Below are 12,557 nucleotides of genomic sequence, written 5' to 3' on the forward strand. Positions count from 1 at the left end.
GTAGAGGAGGAGGGTGTGGCAAGGTGGAGTAAATTGTTTGGAGTGATTAATTGGTTGGATGAGTGAGGGGGTGTGGTTTAGGAAGTATAAGTTTAGGACCACTGGGGTGGGTGGGTTGTGGGGGTAGGGTAGGGGAGCAGAGTGAGCCCGCAGGGCGGATGGAGCGGGTTCAGACACAGACAGGTTTTGTGGGAGAATAATCAGTAAAGAGGGAGTTAAATCTAATGTAAGGTACCTAGGAGTTGAGAGATTAAGATAACAGAGTGAAAGGAGAGCTGCCTAAGGGCTGATTCAGAGATAAAGAAATAGGTTCATGAGTAACAGAGGTAAGAAGGAGTCAGAATGGGTTTAAAGGCTGATATCCAGCAGCAAGGTAAGTGAAGGAAAAAATAGGTAGAATGGTATTGCAAGTAAGGTAAGTAGGATCTACCATAAAGGGTTTTAGAGAGACTAGATAGAATGGTTATAGCAGGTAAGGTAAGTAGGATTTACCTAAAGGGTTTTAGAGAGACTAGGGGTGGTAGAGGTGAGAAAAATAGATGTGTAATTTGCAAGCAGGGGGGAGAGTTTTAGGTGAGAGGTTAAGAAGGGTAAAGGGAACATAAATATAGAGACAAAGTAGGAGGATTAATTCTAACAGGCAGGAGGTATTATAAGAGAGACTATGGCTGCTGATAGTCCTGCAGGGAACGCTTATTAAACAAACTAAGACGGGATTATATTACAGTTTAAGACAAATAGGAGTATATGTACATACTTTCAAATGACTAATTCCTGCATCTCAAGGCAGTGAAGATGGGGAAGACAAGTCTCTTTCCAATCTCAGGAGTAGGTATTCAGGTATCAGTATTCAGGGTTGACTCTGGGCCTCCAGTATTTAGCAGGAGACTGAAGCTGGGGGGTGTATACTGGCAGAAGGGTTGCTTACTTAAAGGAGGGAGAAAGGAAAAGGTTAAGTAAACTGCTCTATGGATACTCAAGCAAATTTACAGCAACAGCAGTATCACTCTGAAAAAGTTAGAAGCGTTATATACACAAAAGATTGCAGTGTGTCAGCCAGTCATAAACTATAGCACATATTAAATATAGGTGTTTAAATGATCAAGATCATTAAGTAGTTTTAGGATGCACTGTAAACAAAATACTTCAAAGTAGCAGTATGCATAAACTAAAAAGCATATTTAAACAACATACATTAATATCTTTAGAATGGCACTTAGGCAACATTGGTAGCTTAAAATGGCACTTAGGCAACAGTACTTTATCAGCAATAAGCAGTTGGCTAGAGTATGGAGTAGCTAGGCAACCTCTGGGTTAAGACATTCAAGTTAACTGAAGTAAATACTATGATGCAAGTCCAGCACTTTATCAAATAGGAGCCTAAACAGATATGCAGTTAAACAGCTGATAGAATTAGAGCAATGCCAGACGTCAGCATATCCTGAGGGTAGAAGCATTGGGGCGAGAGTTTTGCAGGACTAGTAAAGAAATTAATATAACAGTTGAAAGGGTGTTATCTACGCAGATCCTACAGTGCAGACTAGAATTGGCTCTAGCACTATGCTGATAGGGGTAAAAAAAGAGAAGCAAAACCTTGTTGTTTGTAAATTGTGGGGCAGGAGGTTTTGGAGAGTATGGTGGAAGTGGCTGTTCCAGTGAAAAACAACATGAATTCACCGTTCGGAAAATAGCGCACAAGTGAGCGCTGATTTTCCCATAAAGTAATTGAAGTCTATAATAGTTTGGATATTAGGGTAAAAGCATTTAATCCATTACCTAAAAATAGTTAAGTAGTTAAATGGGAGAGTAAAGTATGAAGAATAAATATAATGAAATAATGCAAATAAACTCTTAAATTGTTAGAAGTAAGGGGAATAGTAGCATTAACAACACCCGTTCAGCATTTAAAAGCGAGCGAACGGGACCCTTTATCAATCAGGTATGTCCTAAAAGGAATACAGTATAGCAAGAAGAAATAGTTATGTTTTACAATACCTAAGAAGGTATACAGTATAGCTAGCAAAATAGTAGCTTTTACAATACCCGTTCAGCACTTAAAAGCGCACAAACGGGATCGTTAACATTCAGGTATGTCTGAAGAAGGGAGACAGTATAGTAAGCAGAATAAAGGTCATATAAAGAGTGAAACAGAAATCAGCATCCAACAAGCTATAGCATAGCACTAACAAAATACTTCATAATCTTTCCAAATAAAAACAGATATAACACTCGTTCAGCAAAAGTCAAAATAGAACTGATTCATCCAAAATAGAATCAGATACAGCACTCGTTCATCGCTAAAGCACGTGAACGGGCCCTTTAACAATCAGGTATGACTAAGAAGAATACCAGTTTGGCAAGGATAGTAAAGGTGGTTAAAAATGACAAAACGGACTAAGCGACCAAAAAAATATTACATAGCATTCATAAATGTTTCACTAACATTAGCCAATTTTCATGTAATTTTTATGTAAGGGCTGGTAGAAGGGAATAAAGGGTAGATTGACCAAAACACTTCTATCCCTCAGTATTTACGGCATCGGCAATGTTCAAAACAGTAAAAACCTTAGTCAACTGCTGTGGATATCAACATTCGGCGTCTTAGCACCACGCGAAGAACATAGAAAACCACATTCATATATTCTGCAGTAAAAGTGTAGCACAACATCAACAATATAAATTCTTCACATAGAATACGGAATTACCCTCATAAAAAACATTGTTTTAAACAATAACTAGGCAGCAGAGTTACATACAAGCCAAGGGTGTTATCTACGCAGATCCTACAGTGCAGACTAGAATTGGCTCTAGCACTATGCTGATAGGGGTAAAAAAAGAGAAGCAAAACTTTGTTGTTTGTAAATTGTGGGGCAGGAGGTTTTGGAGAGTAGGGTGGAAGTGTCTGTTCCAGTGAAAAACAACATGAATTCACCGTTCGGAAAATAGCGCACAAGCGAGTGCTGATTTTCCCATAAAGTAATTAAAGTCTATAATAGTTTGGATATTAGGGTAAAAGCATCTAATCCATTACCTAAAAATAGTTAAGTAGTTAAATGGGAGAGTAAAGTATGAAGAATAAGATATAATGAAATAATGCAAATAAACTCTTAAATTGTTAGAAGTAAGGGGGATAGTAGCATTAACAACACCCATTCAGCATTTAAAAGCGAGCGAATGGGACCCTTTATCAATCAGGTATGTCCTAAAAGGAATACAGTATGGCGAGCAGAAATAGTATGTTTTACAATACCTAAGAAGTTATACAGTATAGCTAGCAAAATAGTAGCTTTTACAATACCCGTTCAGCACTTAAAAGCGCACAAACGGGATTGTTAACATTCAGGTATGTCTTAAGAAGGGAGACAGTATAGGAAGCAGAATAAAGGTCATATAAAGACTGAAACAGAAATCAGAATCCAACAAGCTATAGCATAGCCCTAACAAAATACTTCATAATCTTTCCAAATTAAAAACAGATATAACACTCGTTCAGCAAAAGTCAAAATAGAACTGATTCATTCAAAATAGAATCAGATACAGCACTCGTTCATCGCTAAAGCGTGTGAACGGGCCCTTTAACAGTCAGGTATGACTAAGAAGAATACCAGTTTGGCAAGGATAGTAAAGGTGGTTAAAGATCACAAAACGGACTAAGCGACCAACAAAATATTACATAGCATTCATAAATGTTTCACTAACATTAGCCAATTTTTATGTAATTTTTATGTAAGGGCTGGTAGAAGGGAATAAAGGGTAGACTGACCCAAACACTTCTATCCCTCACTATTTACGGAGTCGGCAATGTTCAAAACAGTAAAAACCTTAGTCAACTGCTGTGGATATCAACATTCGGCGTCTTAGCACCATGCGAAGAACATAGAAAACTACATTCATATATTCTGCAGTAAAAGTGTAGCACAACAACAACAATATAATTCTTCACATAGAATATGGAATTACCCTCATAAAAAAACATTGTTTTAAACAATAACTAGGCAGCAGAGTTACATACAAGCCAAACGTACCGCAAACGCTACCAGCAGGGAAAAACGCAGCAGCCAGGAGTGGGGCAAGCCTAGAAAGATGGCGCCCTGAATGTAGGGTCAATTTATAAGCTAGAGGTAAGGGGCAGAGGTTAAAAGAAGGGGAGGTGGGGCTATGCAGGTATGTGCAAGTAGGTCCTAAGTGGGGGAGGGGAGGAGAAGGTCAGATGTACGAGAGAAGAGGGGTAGTAATTGAGAGGATAGAGAGAGATGAGGTGAAAGGCAAATCAGAACATAGACACAGACAGGTTTTGAGGGAGAACAATCAGTGAAGAGGGAGTTAAATCTAATGTAAGGTACCTAGGAGTTGAGAGATTAAGATAGCAGAGTGAAAGGAGAGCTGTCTAAGGGCTGATTCAGAGATAAAGAAATAGGTTCAGGAGTAACAGAGGTAAGAAGGAGTCAGAATGGGTTTAAAGGCTGATATCCAGGAGCAAGGTAAGTGAAGAAAAAAATAGGTAAAATGGTATTGCAGGTAAGGTAAGTAGGATCTACCATAAAGAGTTTTAGAGAGACTAGATAGGTTGTTTATAGCAGGTAAGGTAAGTAGGATTTACCTAAAGGGTTTTAGAGAGACTAGGGGTGGTAGAGGTGAGAAAAATAGATGTGTAATTTGCAAGCAGGGGGGAGAGTTTTAGGTGAGAGGTTAAGAAGGGTAAAGGGAACGTAAGTATAGAAACAAAGTAGGAGGATTAATTCTAACAGGCAGGAGGTATTATAAGAGTGACTATGGCTGCTGATAGTCCTGCAGGGAATGCTTACTTAAACAAACTAAGACGGGATTATATTACAGTTTAAGACAAATTGGAGTATATGTACATACTTTCAAATGACTAATTCCTGCATCTCAAGGCAGTGAAATATGGGGAAGACAGTCTCTTTCCAATCTCAGGAGTAGGTATTCAGGTATCAGTATTCAAGTTTGACTCTGGGCCTCCAGTATTTAGCGGGAGACTGAAGCTGGGGGGGCTTTATACTGGCAGAAGAGTGGCTTGTTTCAAATGACTAATTCCTGCATCTCAAGGCAGTGAAATATGGGGAAGACAAGTCTCTTTCCAATCTCAGGAGTAGGTATTCAGATATCAGTATTCAGGGTTGACTCTGGGCCTCCAGTATTTAGCAGGAGACTGAAGCTGGGGGTGTGTATACTGGCAGACGGGTTGCTTGTTTCAAATGACTAATTCCTGCATCTCAAGGCAGTGAAATATGGGGAAGACAAGTCTCTTTCCAATCTCATGAGTAGGTATTCAGGCATCAGTATTCAGGGTTGACTCTGGGCCTCCAGTATTTATCTATATATCTATATATATATATATATATATATATATATATATATATATATATATATATATATATATATATATATATATATATATATGTGCATACATATATGTATATTGCCATATTTCCCCGAAAATAAGACTGGGTCTTATATTCTTTCCCCCGCCGAATTACGCATTATGACTTATTATCAGGGGATGCCTTATTTACCCCCCCCCCGTACAACAACCTACATTCATTCATTTATTCATGTACACAAATCGACATTTATTCATGTACACAAATTGACATTTATTTGGTACTATTCTGTTATTTGGCCACAGTTCTAAGTAACGTGTTAACAGTTGTGTGAGAATTCTACATTGACAGTGCAACAAACATTTCAACTTCAGAATATCTACACTTCGGCTTTCACTGTGCAATATTTCATGCTTAACAGAAAGTGCAGAAAAATCTCAATACATGTGTATTCGAGGAGGGGAATTAAACTGAAAGCAGATGCAATCCATTCTGTTGCCCCGATAATGGAAAAGTTATTCAAATACAGTCAAGTCATCTTCTTCTGGAACATTGTCATAAGTCTTCATCCCTCGAATTCCGGCTCCGGCCTGAATTTCTTGCGACTCCATTTCCTGTAGAACCATTGGCCCCAATCTGTCATGCCTTGCAATAGAGCTCTCCTTAAATGAGCACTACTTGTCCAAGTAGCCTGCTCGTAGTGCATTGGCAACACAACTGTCAGTGATTTTATCCCATGAATTTTTCACCCAAGTCACAAATTCTTGCAGACTAGGCTTCACAAAGTTTCCATGCTGATTTATCTCCATTCTATTTTCAATGTAGTCATTGAGTTCCATGCACAAATGGTCCTTGAATAGCTTGTTTATTGCAATATCAAGAGTCTGGAGATAAGCAGTCATTCCTGTGGGAATCATTATTTGATCTATTCCTTTCCATGTACAGAAGTTCTTCATGTCTTTAGTGCGATGATTCCTGGCTGAATCCCAGACTAGCAGACCTCTTTCACCACCTCACAAAACAAGTGGCAGCATTACATCGACCCACTTCCTTATAACTGCTTGTATGCACCAGCCTTTTTCGGTTTCAAGAATGTAAATGCCTGAAACACGTTCAATCTTATCTTTCTTGCCCTTACTAATGATTAGAGGTGGGGTTTTCTTTCCATCTAGATGAATTGCAAAAATACCGGTAACACGTGCACTCTCGTAACTAGTGGAGGGAATGTAGATTGACGAGGCACCCCTCTGATCCATTGTTATTTGAGATCCTTGGCCCAGAAACACTGCAGTTTCATCCATAGCAATCATGTTGGAGAGTTGGTATTTAGAAATGTCAATGCCATCAAGCAAGGGCTTGAATGCAAGTGCACTTTTAATAACTTCAGTATCTTCCAGCTTGAATAGTGTTGTTGATCTTCTTAGAGACAGTTCATATCGCTGAAGAAAGCCATCCAGCCAATGTTGTGATGCTTTGAATTCTTCTGGGGATATTTCTAACTCTGGTGCCATTGCATGGGCAAATACTTGAATATCAGCCTTGTGCACAACCAAAGCCTTTGCTCTCCTGTTAGCAATCCATTCACAGATGATGTCTTCCAGCTCAGGAAATAATGGTTGCTGACCTGATCCACACTTGCACTTCTTAGCCTTTTTCTCATCAGCCTGTTGACTGAGGCAATCATACGCAGCATGCCATTTTCAGACCATTCGGAGATCTAACTTCTTCTCTTTGCAGAAAGCCATCATATTCTTTACCCGGGAGTCCTCCATGATTCCTTTCTTGTACTTGATGGAATAGCTCTTTCTTTTTGCACTCATCTTGTCTGTGGGGGGGGGGTTAATTGAAGGCATCCGACCTCACCCGGTACCCAACAGTGTCCCCAAAAATGTTGCAAAGTCCCAAAAATGTCTCTGGACCAGAAAGCAGGGGGGATGTGGAAGCCCCAATGAGAGTGTACCTGCCCCGCAGCCGCCAAAGGGAGTTCCGAGGGGCCAGCCGGGATCAGAGGGAAGCCCCCCCGAGAAGCCCCCGAGGGCACAGGGACACAGCATGACTTGGCAACCTTCAGGAGATCTGGGGGAAGACGGGGACCATGGTGCTCTGGACCGGAAAGGAGGGGGACATGAAAGTCCCGATGAGAATGGGCCTGTCCCTCGGCAGCCAAGGAAAGTTCCACGGGGCTGGCCAGGATCAGAAGGAGGGCCTCCTGAGAGGTTTTGAGGGTATGGGGACACGGCATGGCTTGGCAGCCTCCAGGAGATATGTAAACTGGGAAAAGAGCCCTCCCGCCCAAGTAGAAGTGGAAGCCCATAGGGGGGGGTCTGTCCTGGTGGAAGTCCAGAAGGGGAAGAGAGGCAAAAGACAGCCAGGCAGGGAGAGCTCCCACCTGGGTGAGAGGGTCTGGATCATGTCCCCCAGTGGGATGGAAGTCCTTAATGGAGCATGTGGTGGAAGGCAGTGGAGCCAGGAGTGCTCCTGCCTGGGTGAGTGGGTTCAGGCATAGCCCCCATGACAGAAGTCCTCAAGGGAATGGCTGGTGGATGGCCGTGGGGTCTGGTATGCTCCTGCCCAGGTGAGCAGGGTCAGGATGAGCATCCCACAATGAAAGTCCTCAAGGGAGCATCTGGTGGAGGGCTGCAGGTCTGGAGAGCTCCTGCCAGGCAGGGGAAGGTGTCTGACATTGCTCCGTACTCAAAGGCATCCCCAAAATGTCACAAACTCCCCAGAATGGCTCTGGACTGGAAAGGAGGGGGATTCGGAAGCCCCGATGAGAGTGGGCCTGCCCCTCAATGGCTGAGTGGAGTTCCAAGGGGCCGGCTGGGATTGGAGGGAGGTCCCTCAGAGAGGCTCTGAGGGTACGGGGACACGTCATGGTTTGGCAGCCTTCAGGGGATATGTGGGAGATGGGGACCATGGTGCTCTGAACCAGAAAGAAGGGAGATGCAGAAGCCCAATGAGAGTGAACCTGCCCCTCGGTGGCAGAGGGGAGTTCTGTGAGGGTGACCGGAATTTGAGGGAGGTCCCCCTAAGAGGCTCTGAGGGCATGGGGATGTGGCACAGTTTAGCAGCCTGCAGGGGACATGGAAGTGGCGGGGTCCCTAAGGCAAGTCTTGGGCTGCAGCCAGGTAAAGAGGTCTCTCTGCAGGGTCGAAGGTGAGGGCCACCATGGTAGGGCCTGATGGAAGTTCTTAAGGGAGCTTTGTGCATAGGGCTACAGGGCCCGGAGAGCTCCTGGCCAGGCAGAGGCATCCGACCCGCCCATTCTAGAAGGCGTTCTCAAAAAATCGCAAAGTCCCCAGAATAGCTCCGGATTGGAAAGGAGGTAGACTCAGAAGTCTGTATGAGAGTGGATCTGCCTCTCCGCAGCCAAGGGGAGTTCCATGGGGGTAGTCGCACCCTGCAGGTTTGCTCCTCTGATTACCCAGTGGGCACCTGTGATCCAGCACAATTTGGAAGCCTTCAAGAGTTAAGGGATGATGGGGCATCTCGTCAGAGTGCGAGTCCGGGTGCCAGCCCCAGGGGAGAATGTCCTGCGAGGTGTCTGCATGCGAGGCTCCCTCACGGGCTACTTCCTCCCAGTCAGAAGTCCATATGAAAGCAGATTTGCTCCTCAGAGGCCGAGGAGAGTTCCACGGGGCCAGTTGCACCCTGCAGGTTTGCTCCCCAATTGTCTGAAGGCACGAGTGATCCGGCATGATTTGGCAGCCTTCAGGAGTTAAGGGACAATGGGGCGTCCAGTCAGAGTACAAGTCCGGGTCCCAGCCCTGGGGGAGAACATCCTGCCAGGTGTCTGCATGCAGTTGAGGCACCCTCACGGGCCTTTTCCTCCCAGTCAGAAATCCATATGAGAGCAGATCTGCCTCTCAGCGACCGAGGAGAGTTCTGTTGGGCTGGTCACACTCTGCAGGTTTGCTCCCCTGATTGTCCAGTGGGCACGCATGATCCGGCATGATTTGAAAGCCTTCAGGAGTTAAGAAATGATGGGTATCCCATCAGTGTACTAGTCCAGGTATGGGTCCAGCCATGGTGGAACGTCCTGCCAGGTGTCTGCGTGGGGTCGAGTCACCCTCATGGGCCTCTTTCTCCCAGTTGGAAGTCTGTATGAGAGTGGATCTGCCCCTCTGTGGCCAAGGGGAGTTCAGCGGGGCCTGCTGCACCCTGCAGGTTCACTTCCCTGATTGTCCAGGGGCACACATGATCCAGCATGATTTGGCAGCCTCCAGTCATAGAGTCCAGGTCCCGGCCCCGGGTGATATCCCACCAGGTGTCATCGAGGTGCCTTTATCCACCGTCCATCAATCAATCGGGCTGACTGACTCCCACTGGTGGAGGGCCCCTGTGGCATGGCTTTGTGGGTCACAGCTTGCGGGTTGAGCTTCTCTGCCCCTGGAATGAGGTGCGGGTGGGGTTGTGGAGTATTCTGTGCCCCTCAGGGGTGGAAGTTGAGGTGAGACCGATGCACCCAGGCTGTAGTGAAGGAGTCCTGTGACATGGCTGCCATCCCCCAGCATCCATGTGCAGCTAAAGCATGGGAAGGAGACTCTCCCACTTTTCTCTGGCTCTGACCGATGATGTGCACCATGCAGGCCCATGTCCTCTGCGGGATCATGGTCACCGGTCCACGACCAGCACCTGGGGTGCCCCCTCCGCAGGGACAGGGACCCCTCCTGTTGGTGGAGGTGAGGGGTCTGGTCCCTCCTCTCTGCCCACCCGCAGAGGTGCTCCTATCTGGTTGATCCTGCCAGTAGCATATGCTTGTCTCAAAGATTAAGCCATGCAAGTCTCAGTGCACATGGATGCTACAGTGAAACTGCAAATGGCTCATTAAATCAGTTATGGTTCCTTTGATCGCTCCACCGTTACTTGAATAACTTTGGTAATTCTAGAGCTAATACATGCTGTTGAGCGCTGACCTCTGGGGATGTGTGCATTTATCAGACCAAAACCAAGTCGAGTCTCGGCCCGGCAGCTTTGGTGACTCTAGATAAACTCGGGCCAATTGCATGCCCTCATGGCGGCAACATGACATTTGAATGTCTGCCCTATCAACTTTCAATGGTACTATCAGTGCCTACCATGGTGACCACGGGTAACAGGGAATCAGGGTTCAATTCCAGAGTGGGAGCCTGAGAAATGGCTACCACATCCAAGGAAGGCAGCAGGCATGCAAATTACCCACTCCCAACTTCGGGAGGTAGTGACAAAAAATAACAATACTGGACTCTTTCGAGGCCCTGTAATTGGAATGAGTACACTTTAAATCCTTTAATGAGGATCTATTGGAGGGCAAATCTGGTGCCAGCAGCCATGGTAATTCCAGCTCCAATAGTGTATATTAAAGTTGCTGCAGTTAAAAAGCTCGTAGTTGGATCTTGGTCCGCCATAAGGTGAGCTACTGCCTGTCCCAGCCCCTGCCTCTCGACACTCCCTTGATGTTCTTAACTGAGTGCCCCGGGGGTCCAAAGCGTTTACTTTGAAAAAATTATAGTGTTCAAAGCAGGCTGGTCACCTGAATACTTCAGCTAGGAATAATGGAATAGGACTCTGGTTCTATTTTGTTGATTTTCGGAACTGGGGCCATGATTAAGAGGGACAGCCATGGGCATTTGTATTGTGCTGCTAGAGGTGAAATACTTGGACCGGTGCAAGACGAACGAAACTGAAAGCATTTGCCAAGAATGTTTTTATTAATCAAGAACAAAAGTTGGAGGTTTGAAGACAATCAGATACCATCGTAGTTCCGACCATAAATGATTCCAACTAGCGATCCAGCAGAGTTACTCCCATGACCCACCGGGGAGCTTACGGGAAACCAAAGTCTTTGGGTTCTGGGGAGAATATAGTTGCAAAGCTGAAACTTAAAGGAATTGATGGAAGGGCACCACCAGGAGTGGAGCTCGCGGCTTAATTTGACTCAACATAGGAAACCTCACTTGGCCCGGACACAGAAAGGATTGCCAGATTGATAGCTCTTTCTCAATTCTTGGGTGGTGGTGCATGGCCGTTCTTAGTTGGTGGAGAGATCTGTCTAGGTAACTCCGATAATGAATGAGACTCCACCATGCTAATGAGTTATGCGACCCAGTGCAGTCGTCTCCAACTTCTTAGAGGGACAAGTGGCTTTCAGCCACACAAGATTGTGCAATAACAGGTCTATGATGCCCTTAGATGTCCAGAGCTGCACGCCTGCTACACTGAATGGATTAGCTTGTGTCTACCCTTGGCAGACAGGTCTGGGTAATCTGCCAAACCCCTTTTGTGATAGGGACTGGAGATTGCAATTATTCCCCATGAATGAGGAATTCCCAGTAAGTGTGGGTCATAAGCTCGCATTGATTAAGTTCCTGCCCTTTGTACACACCACCTGTCACTACTACCGATTGGATGGTTTAGTGAGGTTTTTGGATCAACCCCGGTGGTGCACCGAGAAGACGATCAAACTTGACTATCTAGAGGAAATAAAAGTCGTAACAAGGTTTTCACAGGTGAACCTGCGGAAAGATCATTAATGCTGAGGGTCCCGGGATGGTGCAGTCCTCAGGTACCAGGGCCTCTCCTTGCCCTGCTGCCCTGACCCTCTACATCTCTCTCTCTTTCTCTCTCTGTCTCTCTATGACTCCTATCTCTTTGTGCACCCTGGGGGAGGCTGACAGGACCAAGGGAGGGAGAGAGGAGGGAGTGAGAGGAGGGGTGGTGTCCATTCCCCCTGGAGGTGGCTGGCTCTCAATGCAGTAGGAGGAGGGAGAGGATGCCGTCCCAGTGGGGAGGTAGTGGCCTCCCCTCTGGCTGTGTGGGGCCACCCCTGGGGTGGCACACCAGTGTCCTGTCCCCTTGATGTTGGTCGTGGATACCTGTGGATTACGTCCCAATCCCCATGGGGCATTGGTTCAAAGACCTGGAAGGTCAGTGGTGCAGCCGCATGCCGGCCACTGTAGAACTCCTTGCAATCCTGTGGCATGCAGACAGTAACCCCAGTCTGGGCACCTGCGATGATGCCTGTGAAACCTCGTGTGCTCATCTCGAGTGTGATGCCATCTGGGCAGCGGTGCCCCCAGTGAACGAGAACTGTATGACTCTGAGCGGTGGATCACTCAGCTCGTGTGCTGATGAAGAATGCAGCTAGCTGCAAGAACTAATGTGAATTGCAGGACACATTGATCATCAACACTTCAAATGCACTTTGCGGCCCCAGGTTATTCCAGGGGCTATGCC

The 12,557-nt window shown here is 45.7% G+C and overlaps 1 non-coding gene across 1 annotated transcript in view; it reads left to right on the forward strand.

Annotated features, from left to right (window-relative positions):
* Positions 1–12,416: 12,416 nt before the first annotated feature.
* Positions 12,417–12,557, forward strand: part of LOC122797345 — a 154-nt gene continuing 13 nt past the window's right edge. Inside the window, exon 1 of the ribosomal RNA XR_006364079.1 lies at positions 12,417–12,557. This exon is cut by the window's right edge and continues 13 nt beyond it. This is a non-coding gene — a ribosomal RNA (5.8S ribosomal RNA).

Source organism: Protopterus annectens, chromosome 3.part0, assembly GCF_019279795.1.
Source record: "Protopterus annectens isolate FY-2018-M chromosome 3.part0, PAN1.0, whole genome shotgun sequence".
Classification (NCBI taxonomy): Eukaryota; Metazoa; Chordata; order Ceratodontiformes; family Protopteridae; genus Protopterus; species Protopterus annectens.